This window comes from Triticum aestivum, chromosome 3A (assembly GCF_018294505.1).
Source record: "Triticum aestivum cultivar Chinese Spring chromosome 3A, IWGSC CS RefSeq v2.1, whole genome shotgun sequence".
Classification (NCBI taxonomy): Eukaryota; Viridiplantae; Streptophyta; class Magnoliopsida; order Poales; family Poaceae; genus Triticum; species Triticum aestivum.
The window spans coordinates 491,920,604-491,933,435 of NC_057800.1; positions in this window are offsets into that span (position 1 = coordinate 491,920,604).

The following is a 12,832-nucleotide window of genomic DNA, read 5'->3' on the forward strand; positions in this document are numbered from 1 at the left end:
GGGGAGCATTTTCGAAAGACTATGTCTCGATCTTCCGATCATGGAGGTGGTCGAGTCTTGTGGGGAAAAGTGCGCAACCTCTGCAGAGTGTCAACCTAATCGATTAGCCGTGTCCCCGGTTACGGACATCTTGAGCTTCTAGTAGTGAAAATGCTGGGAGATCTCCTCACCTTTAATTAAACAGTTGGGATTTAAATGAAACTTGGGAACGGATGGAGTTGGGTTTGCCAACTCATCCTATGCAAATGTGTAGTAGTAGAATAACATCTTTTCTAATAGGGAAAAACTAGCTTTATGCAAAAATTAAACTTAGAGCTTTCCACCAGCCAAATTGCATGTACAAGTAGGTTCATTACACTTATGATGTGACTTGCCAGTACATTCAATGTACTGACCTATATGGCTGCAACTTATCACGTTGCAGATATATCCGACGAGGATTAAGGTGCGATAGGTCGATGTTCTACACTCAACCTTGCTCGTGGAGTTGGACTCATTTACTACTTTGCTTCCGCAGTATTTGTTTATTGGCTCTATGCCCTATTTGGTAATAAATGTATTGCTCCTGGACTATCGATGTAATAAAGAGATGTGTGTTATTTCTGTTATTTCATCGAGTACTGTGTGTGCTAGCAAGTCGATCCAGGGACTAGCACGGTAAGCACAGAGACTTCGACTCTTACCGAGTCGGGTCGCTACAAGATGGTATCAGAGCACACGTTGACTGTAGGACGCGACCCCTAGAAAATGGAAAAGCCATAGGATAAAACTTTATTTTTCACTTTCCCTATATATCCTTTGGTCTCGTACCTTCTTTACTTCTGTACTAATTTCTTCCCTCTTTCAAAATTTAGATGTCGTCCGCCATTGTCGAGTTTGAGCAGCCCGATGAGACCATGCCTTTTGGACGGCAGCTGGTGAAGATCGTGAAGCACCTGAAGATTGGGCTTCCCACATTCACTGGAACCTTCACCGCCACCCTGCCCGAGGAGACATGTTGGAGGATCGATGCCCATATCCCTGGACGCATCCTCGGAAACCGCACCAAGCCCATTGATTTCCATGTGGATACTGCAACATGGGGCTTGGGCAGGGGCATCGCTGCTCACATTGCTCTCGGACGCATTCGGGAGGAGTATGACGAAGACCTCAAGAGGACCTCCTTCGTGATGTACGGACGCCGTGACGCAAAAGGAGATGTGGTGCGTACCCTGGAGGACGAGACGATAGCATCCCATATCCAGGACATGGAGGATCACATTCGTATGATGGAGCTGGAGCTGTCTGACAACATGATCGTCATCAAGAACCTCATGACTCGCAAGGCCGATCTCGAGGAGGAACTCCAAGACGCTCGCATCGAGCATGAGGGAGAGCTGGACGCACTACAGGAGAAGATCGACGATCTGAAGCTTGAGCTTGAGGAGGCCGAGGAGAAGCTGGATGAGGGAGAAAACATTCAGGAGGATCACTCGTATGGTGCCTATGTCAGCCAGGACAAGGACCAGGGTGATGAGCTTAGAGATGATGACACCGACAGTGATGCAAGGACACCTGATGTCAACATGGTTGACTGGTCTTCATCCGACGAGAGTTAGATTTTATACCACCATGAGAGTTAGAAATTTGATTTCGTTATCCGATTAGTTTTATTTCATTTGTGAGACCTTGTCAAATCTTGTGACATGGCTTACCTTAGGTTTGATTGTTCATGTGAACCCCTTTGAGTGAAATTGAATTGGAGTGATTTGAAGTTTTATTGCTATCATGTGCATATGGGTAGTATGATTTTACTCCCTAGGCCTTATTCTATTCTGACTTCTCATCCACTCTAAACCCATCAGATGCCTTCAAGACGTGACCCCGAATTCAACTTTCCGCCGGAGCTCACGCAATTGATCCAGCAGCAGAATGCTCTTATGCAGATGCTCATTCAGAACCAGAACCAGAACAACAACAACCCACCGCCGCCACCCTCAGTTGATAGTCTTACCCGTTTTCTGAGGCTGAAACCACCCGTGTTCTCCAGCAGCACGGAGCCAATCGTCGCAGATGACTGGCTCCGCAAGATAGGAAGGGAGCTAGCCACGGCAGGATGCAATGATGCTGAGAAGGTGAAGTTTGCCGCCCATCAGCTGGATGGCCCGGCCGCTGCTTGGTGGGAGAACTACACCACCACATACCCCTTGGAGAATGTGACTTGGACTCAGTTCCAGCAGGCATTCCGCACTGCTCATGTCTCAGCTGGAGCCATGAGTCTGAAGAAGAAGGAGTTCCGCAGCTTGCGCCAGGGAGGACGCACGGTATCCCAGTATGCTGAGGAGTTCAGTAAGTTGGCCCGTTATGCACCAGGGGACGTGGCCACTGATGCAGCCAAGCAGGAGAAGTTTCTGGAGGGACTAAACGATGAGTTGGGAGTTCAGTTGACTGTGGTGACCTTTGCGAACTATCAGGAGTTGGTTGATAAGGCTACCATTCTCGAGGGCAAGCACCAGCAGATGGAGAATCGTAAGAGAAAGTACGGTCATGGGAAGTATAACTCCGGAGTTCAACAAAAACCCCGCTATAGCCAGTACTCAGGAAGTTCTGGATCAGGAACTAGCAAGTTTGGAGGGAATCATCATAACCATGGAGGCCACATTCAGCATGGAGGAAATGGACACAACCACCATGGTCACAAGCATGGAAATGGCAATGGAGGGAATGGCAACCAGCAGCATTTCAACTCTTCTACACCAATGAAGAAAGATCTGAGTCACATCACTTGCTTCAAATGCAAGAAGACAGGGCACTACTCCAATGAGTGTCCTGAGGCGCAGAATGGAAATGGAAATGGCAATGGGAATTCTGGAGGCAAGAAGCCTAATCCTTTCACTAAGGGGCATGTGAATCATGTCAATGTGGAAGAGGTCTATGAACAGCCTGACGCAGTGATTGGTAAGTTCTTGGTTAATTTATTTCCAGCACTCATTCTTTTTGACACTGGTGCATCGCATTCATTCATATCGAGGGGATTCGTGGATAGACATAAGTTGCCTACCGTAGCTCTTAAGGCACCCATTCTAGTGAGTTCCCCAGGAGCCGAGTCTATGGCTAGTCAGGGATGTTTCCAGTTGCCTTTGAACATAGGGGGACATGTTTTCCCTACGGATATGATCATACTAGAGTCACAAGGGTTGGATGTAATCCTAGGGATGGATTGGATGTCCAAGTATGAGGGGACCATCGATTGTGCTAGTAGATCGATTTTTCTCACCACCCCAGAGAAGAAGAGGATCAAGTATGTATCCAGGCTTAAGCCTAAGAGGACTCAGGTGAACTCTCTTACGGGAGTTGTCCAGGAAGAAGTACCAGTGGTGAAGGATTATCCCGATGTATTTCCGGAGGAGTTACCAGGTATGCCGCCAGATCGGGAGATTGAGTTTTTGATTGAGTTGCTGCCAGGTACAGGACCTATCTCCAAGAGGCCGTATCGGATGCCCGCTAATGATTTGGAGGAAGTCAAGAAACAGATTAAGGAGTTGCTAGAGAAAGGGTATATTCGCCCGAGTTCATCACCTTGGGGAGCCCCAGTACTCTTAGTAGAGAAGAAGGATGGAACCTTGAGGATGTGTGTGGATTACCGCTCTTTGAACGAGGTGACCATCAAGAACAAGTATCCCCTACCGATGATCAATGACTTGTTTGACCAGCTAGAAGGAGCTAGTGTTTTCTCCAAGATCGATCTTCGATCGGGTTATCACCAATTGAAGATCCGTGAGAAGGATATACCCAAGACAGCTTTTACTACAAGGTATGGGCTTTATGAGTATACAGTCATGTCCTTTGGTTTGACTAATGCCCCTGCCTATTTTATGAGCATGATGAACAAGGTGTTCATGGAGTTCTTGGATAAGTTCGTTGTGGTATTCATTGATGACATATTGGTTTTCTCCAAGAATGAGGAGGAACACACTGAACATCTGCGCTTGGTTCTGGAGAAGCTCAGAGAACATCAACTTTATGCCAAGTTCAGCAAGTGTGAGTTTTGGCTCAAGGAAGTCGGATTCCTTGGACATGTTGTGTCAGGTGAAGGGATTGCAGTGGACCCTACCAAGGTAGAGTCAGTCACAGAATGGAATGCACCCACCACAGTTGGCGAGATTCGCAGTTTCCTTGGACTTGCAGGATATTACCGGAGATTTATTGAAAATTTCTCTAAGATTGCAAGGCCCATGACAACGTTGTTGAAGAAGGACACCAAGTTCGTTTGGACTGAAGAGTGTGAAGCCAGCTTTCAAGAGTTGAAGAAGCGTTTGGTTACAGCCCCAGTGCTAATCCTACCTGACGTACACAAGGACTTTCAGGTGTATTGTGATGCTTCACGTCAGGGACTTGGAGGTGTTCTTATGCAGGAGGGAAAAGTTGTAGCTTATGCTTCACGACAGCTTCGACCTCATGAGTTGAACTATGCCACGCATGACTTGGAGTTAGCAGCCGTTGTGCATGCACTCAAGACATGGAGACACTATCTTATTGGGAATCGTTGTGATGTTTACACGGATCACAAGAGTTTGAAGTACATTTTCACGCAGAAGGAGTTGAATCTCAGGCAAAGGAGATGGTTGGAACTTATAAAGGATTATGACATGAGTCTGCATTATCATCCAGGAAAAGCCAATGTTGTGGCGGATGCTTTGAGCCGTAAGAGTTACGTTAACACCCTTACAGCAGGAGATTTACCTCAGGAGTTATGTGATGAGCTTAGAGACCTTCAGTTAGAAATAGTTCCAAGAGGTTATGTTGCCGCACTCGAGGTACAGTCCACCTTGTTGGGAAGAATCAGAGAAGCCCAGAAGTTGGACCAAGGTATTGCTGAGATAAAGGAAATGATGAGAAAAGGGAAAGCAAAAGGATTCCGTGAGGATGAAAATGGAACCATATGGTTTGAGCAACGGATTTGTGTACCCAATGATCCAGAGATCAGGAAGTTGATTCTTCAGGAGGCTCATGACTCACCATATTCGATACACCCAGGCAACACCAAGATGTATTTGGACTTGAAGGAAAGTTTTTGGTGGGCCGGAATGAAGAGAGAGATTGCCGAGTATGTGGCAATATGTGATGTATGTCAGAGAGTAAAGGCAGAGCATCAGAAACCAGCAGGTTTACTTCAGCCGTTGCCAATACCTGATTGGAAATGGGATAAACTTGGTATGGACTTTATCACGGGGTTACCCAGGACCCGTTCAGGTTATGATTCCATTTGGGTGATAGTGGATCGTTTGACCAAGGTTGCTCACTTCATTCCAGTGAAGACCACCTATACAAGTGCTAAGCTGGCAAAGATATATATGACCAGGATTGTATGTCTGCATGGAGTTCCGAGGAGCATCGTATCAGATAGAGGAACACAGTTTACCTCAAAGTTTTGGAATCAGTTGCATGAAACTTTGGGTACCAGGCTAGAGTTTAGTACAGCCTTCCATCCACAGACTGATGGGCAGACAGAGAGAGTCAATCAGATTCTGGAGGACATGCTGAGAGCTTGTGCGCTAGACTATGGGTCTAGTTGGGATGATAACTTACCCTACGCAGAGTTCTCGTACAACAACAGCTACCAAGCCAGTTTGCAGATGGCCCCTTTCGAGGCATTGTATGGCAGGAAATGCAGGACACCTTTGATGTGGAATGGAGTTGGAGATCGCAAATTATTTGGACCTGATTTGATCAGGGATTCAGAGGAGAAGGTCAAGTTGATTCGTGACAGACTTAAGATAGCCCAGTCAAGGCAGAAAAGCTATGCTGATGCTAAACGCAAGGAAGTGATCTATGAAGTGGGAGATAGAGCATATCTTCGAGTGTCTCCACTTCGAGGTATTAAGAGATTTGGAGTCAAAGGAAAGTTAGCACCACGATTTGTGGGACCATATAGAGTTCTGGAACGCAGAGGAGAGGTTGCATACCAGTTGGAATTACCAGAGGCTTTGACAGGAGTTCATGATGTGTTCCATGTTTCCCAGCTGAAGAAGTGTCATGCAGAGATGGCGGATATTCCTTTGAGGGATACAGTGCCACTCGAGGCAATTCAGTTAGAGAGCGATCTGACTTATGAGGAGAAGCCTATTAAGATTCTTGAGACTGCAGAGAGGATCACTCGAACCAAGATCATCAGGTTCTGCAAAGTTCAGTGGAGTCACCACACCGAGGAGGAAGCTACCTGGGAAAGAGAAGAAGATCTCAGGCAGGACCATCCACACCTTTTTGCTGGCCAACCCGAATCTCGAGGACGAGATTCATCTTAAGGGGGGTAGGTTTGTAACATCCCAATTTTTATTAAATTCGGATGTTAATAGAATCATTCAATGCATATCATATTTCTTTGCATTTTTGGAGTTTTTAAAAAAATATTCAAATAATATTTTCCACTCGAGAAAAACAAATGAGAGGGGATAAGATGACTTCCTCAAAATATAAAAGAGTGGGAAATTTTATTTTGAATATTATTTGAAGTTTTGGAGTTTATTTGGTATTTTTTTATCTGCAAAAAGTGCATTAATTGCATTAGGAAATATTTTCAAAATGTTCTGTGCTTAAGTTAATGTTCATTAGGCTTTAAATATTGCATAGTTATTTTATAAATTATTGTGGTGTTTTTATTAATTCTTTTGAATTAATTATGACCACTTTAGTGTTCTGTTTAAAAAAAAACACACGCACGCACTCACCCGCCTGGACCGAAACCAGTTCGGCCCAGGGACGCGCGCGCCTAGCCAGCGCGCCAGGCCAGCCAGCCCACTGGCCATTCGGCCCCAGGCCAGCCCCAGCGCCCGACGCCTTCCGCCCGGTCGACCGCCCGCGCCCGCCCTCGCTCGCTACCGCCGCCGCCACTGACTGGTGGGCCCCGCTCCACCTCATCTTCCCCAACCTCCCGCTTCTCCCGCAGGATGAGCACGCGCACGCACTCCCGAACCCGCCGGCCGAAGCTCTCGGGATAGAGCTTATCCCGCTGCTCCCCGACGCCCTCCCCTCGCCTATATAAAGGCCAAGACCCCCTCTTCCATCCTCGCCGTCCCGCATCTTCCCACGCCGCCCCTACCGCTCGTCGTCGCCGTTCGCATCTCGCCGGAGCTCCGAGCCCCGCCGTCCTCGCCCCGCCCCGTCCGGACGTCGCCGACGCACGCCGCCACCACCTTCGCGACGCCCTCGACGCGCCGCACCTCCCCGTCTTCTTCCCCGACGCCGAGGACCGCCGTAGCCGCCGTCCCCTCCGCCACCGACGCCGCGCCGCCGTCTTCGTCGTCGCCGGCCACCACCTCCAGCCCACTGTAAGCCGCCGCCCCACCCTCGCCCGTTAGATCGGACCCCAACGGTCCAGATTAGATTAGGTTCGGTTTTTTTTATTTTGCGAAGAGGTACGCGGTTAACCGCGGTTCCCTTAGACCGGCCGGTTTTATTTAAACCGAGCGTCGGTTTTTCTTTAGTTAGCCGCCGCCACTGTTTTCCTTATTTAGCGGCCGTTCGCCGTATAACCTCCGCAGCGGACGCTGCTCGGCCAGCCACGAGCCACCACGTGGCCAGGGACTTGTTTGCGATGGTTTTCTTCTCTGTTTAGTCCCTGTAATTAGCAGATTAGTCCCTAAACTTCGCGTAGCCACAACTTTTTAACCGTAGATCCAAACTCGATGAAACCAGCGGCAAATTCTTCGTATTGTTTAGATCTATCCAGTGGTATCCTTTTTGCAAACTTTTGACAGATTCAAATTTGAATTTATTCAGATTTGAATTCGAACTTCAAATGGCCATATCTCCCAAACCGTAACTCCGATTAAGTTGATTCTTTTTGCACTTTGTCACCGTAGCCAAACCCTATCACCTGGACCTTTGTCACAATAATTTTCACACACTAGAATCTGCCCATTAATATTTTTACTAGTATGCATAGTACGCACTATAGTTCACATCACTCTTTGAACCATAGGCCTATGTTGTTTTGCATCTAGAATATTTTTCATGCTAGTTAAGTGTGATGTTTGTTCATTTGGTTTTTCCGAGACTTTTGCTTTGCATGTTCTTCTTGGTTCTCTTGAATGTTTGTTTATGTTTGTTTATCTCCTTTGCGATAGATTGCCCGGAGTGCGAAGCAGAATATTTTCAGTCTTTAGAGTTCAACCAGCAGTACCAAGGCAAGTTGCATCTTGATCATGTTTCCTTACCTATGTTTTTTTATGCACTTAGTTCTTTGCGGTAGGACTGCATGGTAGGAATTGATGCCGCATGACTATGCTTTTCACCCAGTAGTTCATTGAGGTAGGTCTGAACCATATGACATTGTCGCCATCGTTTTACATTATGTTGCTTCGCTAAGTAGACGTGGATTGGGGAGTGAACATTGTAAAGTATGAGTAACAATGTAGTAAGTAGGACCTAAGATAATTAATGAACTACCTGGGCGGAAACTTGATGGAATGGTGGCGAAGTACAGTGGGGCACGCATGGGAAATCCATGGTGGTGCACCACTAGTGGACCGTCCGCTCAGGCTCAAAGAGATCAATCGTATTCTCATGTCTAGAAGCTTACGTGTGCAGCCACAAGCCAATATGGGCTCTGGCTTAGTTGAGTAGTTAGTGTGACCCCTTCCGGGATGGGCTAGCAGATGTAGAAGGATGTAGGTGTACCGGCCTATCCGTGGGTTAAGGGGGAGCATTTTCGAAAGACTATGTCTCGATCTTCCGATCATGGAGGTGGTCGAGTCTTGTGGGGAAAAGTGCGCAACCTCTGCAGAGTGTCAACCTAATCGATTAGCCGTGTCCCCGGTTACGGACATCTTGAGCTTCTAGTAGTGAAAATGCTGGGAGATCTCCTCACCTTTAATTAAACAGTTGGGATTTAAATGAAACTTGGGAACGGATGGAGTTGGGTTTGCCAACTCATCCTATGCAAATGTGTAGTAGTAGAATAACATCTTTTCTAATAGGGAAAAACTAGCTTTATGCAAAAATTAAACTTAGAGCTTTCCACCAGCCAAATTGCATGTACAAGTAGGTTCATTACACTTATGCTGTGACTTGCCAGTACATTCAATGTACTGACCTATATGGCTGCAACTTATCACGTTGCAGATATATCCGACGAGGATTAAGGTGCTATAGGTCGATGTTCTACACTCAGCCTTGCTCGTGGAGTTGGACTCATTTACTACTTTGCTTCCGCAGTATTTGTTTATTGGCTCTATGCCCTATTTGGTAATAAATGTATTGCTCCTGGACTATCGATGTAATAAAGAGATGTGTGTTATTTCTGTTATTTCATCGAGTACTGTGTGTGCTAGTAAGTCGATCCAGGGACTAGCACGGTAAGCACAGAGACTTCGACTCTTACCGAGTCGGGTCGCTACAGTTGATCAAATGACAACACATGTCTATGGTTAGGAAACATAACCATCTTTGATTAACGAGCTAGTCAAGTAGAGGCATACTAGTGACGTTTAGTTTGTCTATGTATTCACACAAGTATTATGTTTCCGGATAATACAATTCTAGCATGAATAATAAACATTTATCATGATATAAGGAAATAAAATAATAACATTATTATTGCCTCTAGGGCATATTTCCTTCAGTCTCCCACTTGTACTAGAGTCAATGATCTAGATTACACTGTAATGATTCTAACACCCATGGAGCTTTGGTGCTGATCATGTTTTGCTCGTGGAAGAGGCTTAGTCAACGGGTCTGCTACATTCAGATCCATATGTATCTTGCAAATCTCTATGTCTCCCACCTGGACTAGATGCCGGATGGAATTGAAGCGTCTCTTGATGTGCTTGGTTCTCTTGTGAAATCTGGATTCCTTTGCCAAGGCAATTGCACCAGTATTGTCACAAAAGATTTTCATTGGACCCGATGCACTAGGTATGACACCTAGATTGGATATGAACTCCTTCATCTAGACTCCTTCGTTTGCTGCTTCCGAAGCAGCTATGTACTCCGCTTCACATGAAGATCCCGCCACAACGCTTTGTTTAGAACTGCACCAACTGACAGCTCCACCGTTTAATGTAAACACGTATCCGGTTTGCGATTTAGAATCGTCCGGATCAGTGTCAAAGCTTGCATCAACGTAACCATTTACGATGAGCTCTTTGTCACCTCCATATATGAGAACCATATCCTTAGTCCTTTTCAGGTATTTCAGGATGTTCTTGACCGATGTCCAGTGATCCACTCCTGGATTACTTTGGCACCTCCCTACTAGACTTATAGCAAGACACACATTAGGTCTGGTACACAGCATTGCATACATGATAGAGCCTATGGCTGAAGCATAGGGAACATCTTTCTTTTTTTCTCTATCTTCTGCATTGGTCGGGGATTGAGTCTTACTCAATTTCACACCTTGTAACACTGGCAAGAATCCTTTCTTTGCTTGATCCATTTTGAACTTCTTCAAAACTTTGTCAAGGTACGTGCTTTGTGAAAGTCCAATTAAGCGTCTTGATCTATCTCTATAGATCTTAATGCCCAATATGTAAGCAGCTTCACCGAGGTCTTTCATTGAAAAACTCTTATTCAAGTATCCCTTTATGCTATCCATAAATTCTATATCATTTCCGATTAGCAATATGTCATCTACATATAATATCAGAAATGCTACAGAGCTCCCACTCACTTTCTTGTAAATACAGGCTTCTCCAAAAGTCTGTACAAAACCAAATGCTTTGATCATACTATCAAAGCGTTTATTCCAACTCCGAGAGGCTTGCACCAGTCCATAAATGGATCGCTAGAGCTTGCACACTTTGTTAGCTCCCTTTGGATCGACAAAACCTTCCGGTTGCATCATATACAACTCTTCTTGCAGAAATCCATTCAGGAATGCAGTTTTGACATCCATCTGCCAAATTTCATAATCATAAAATGTAGCAATTGCTAACATGATTCGGACAGACTTAAGCATCTCTACGGGTGAGAAGGTCTCATCGTAGTCAATCCCTTGAACTTGTCAAAAACCTTTTGCGACAAGTCGAGCTTTGTAGACAGTAACATTACCGTCGGCGTCAGTCTTCTTCTTAAAGATCCATTTATTCTCAATTGCTTGCCGATCATTGGGCAAGTCAACCAAAGTCCATACTTTGTTCTCATACATGGATCCCATCTCAGATTTCATGGCTTCAAGCCATTTTGCGGAATCTGGGCTCATCATCACTTCTCCATAGTTCGTAGGTTCATCATGATCTAGTAGCATGACTTACAGAACGGGATTACCGTACCATTCTGGTGCGGATCTTACTCTGGTTGATCTACGAGGTTCAGTAGTATCTTGTTCTGAAGCTTCATGATCATCATCATTAGCTTCCTCACTAATCGGTGTAGGTGTCACAGAAACTGGTTTCTGTGATGTACTACTTTCCAATAAGGGAGCAGGTACAGTTACCTCATCAAGTTCTACTTTCCTCCCACTCACTTCTTTCGAGAGAAACTCCGCTAGAAAGTTTCCGAATTTAGCAACAAAGGTTTTGCCTTCGGATCTATGATAGAAGGTGTATCCAATAGTTTCCTTTGGATATCCTATGAAGACACATTTCTCCGATTTGGGTTCGAGCTTATCAGGTTGAAGCTTTTTCACATAAGCATCGCAACCCCAAACTTTCAGAAACGACAACTTTGGTTTCTTGCCAAACCACAGTTCATAAGGCGTCGTCTCAACGGATTTTGATGGTGCCCTATTTAACGTGAATGCGGCCGTCTCTAGAGAATAACCCCAAAACGATAGCGGTAAATCAGTAAGAGACATCATAGATCGCACCATATCTAGTAAAGTACGGTTACGACGTTCGGACACACCATTACGCTGTGGTGTTCCGGGTGGCGTGAGTTGCGAAACTATTCCGCATTGTTTCAAATGTACACCAAACTCGTAACTCAAATATTCTCCTCCATGATCAGATCGTAGGAATTTTATTTTCTTGTTAAGATGATTTTCAACTTCACTCTGAAATTCTTTGAACTTTTCAAATGTTTCAGACTTATGTTTCATTAAGTAGATATACCCATATCTGCTTAAGTCATCTGTGAAGGTGAGAAAATAACGATATCTGCCATGAGCCTCAACATTCATCGGACCACATACATCTGTATGTATGATTTCCAACAAATATGTTGCTCTCTCCATAGTACTGGAGAACGGTGTTTTTGTCATCTTACCCATAAGGCACGGTTCGCAAGTACCAAGTGATTCATAATCAAGTGGTTCCAAAAGCCCATCAGTATGGAGTTTCTTCATGCGCTTTACACCGATATGACCCAAACGGCAGTGTCACAAATAAGTTGCACTATCATTATCAACTCTGCGTCTTTTGGCTTCAACATTATGAATATGTGTGTCACTACTATCGGGATTCAATAAGAATAGACCACTCTTCAAGGGTGCATGACCATAAAAGATATTACTCATATAAATAGAACAACCATTATTCTCTGATTTAAATGAATAACCGTTTCGTATCAAACAAGATCCAGATATAATGTTCATGCTTAACGCTGGCACCAAATAACAATTATTTAGGTCTAATACTAATCCCGAAGGTAGATGTAGAGGTAGCGTGACGGCCGCGATCACATCGACTTTGGAACCATTTCCCACGCGCATCGTCACCTCGTCCTTAGCCAATCTTCGCTTAATCCGTAGTCCCTGTTTCGAGTTGCAAATATTAGCAACAGAACCAGTATCAAATACCCAGGTGCTACTGCGAGCATTAGTAAGGTACACATCAATAACATGTATATCACATATACCTTTGTTCACCTTGCCATCCTTCTTATCCGCCAAATACTTGGGGCAGTTCCGCTT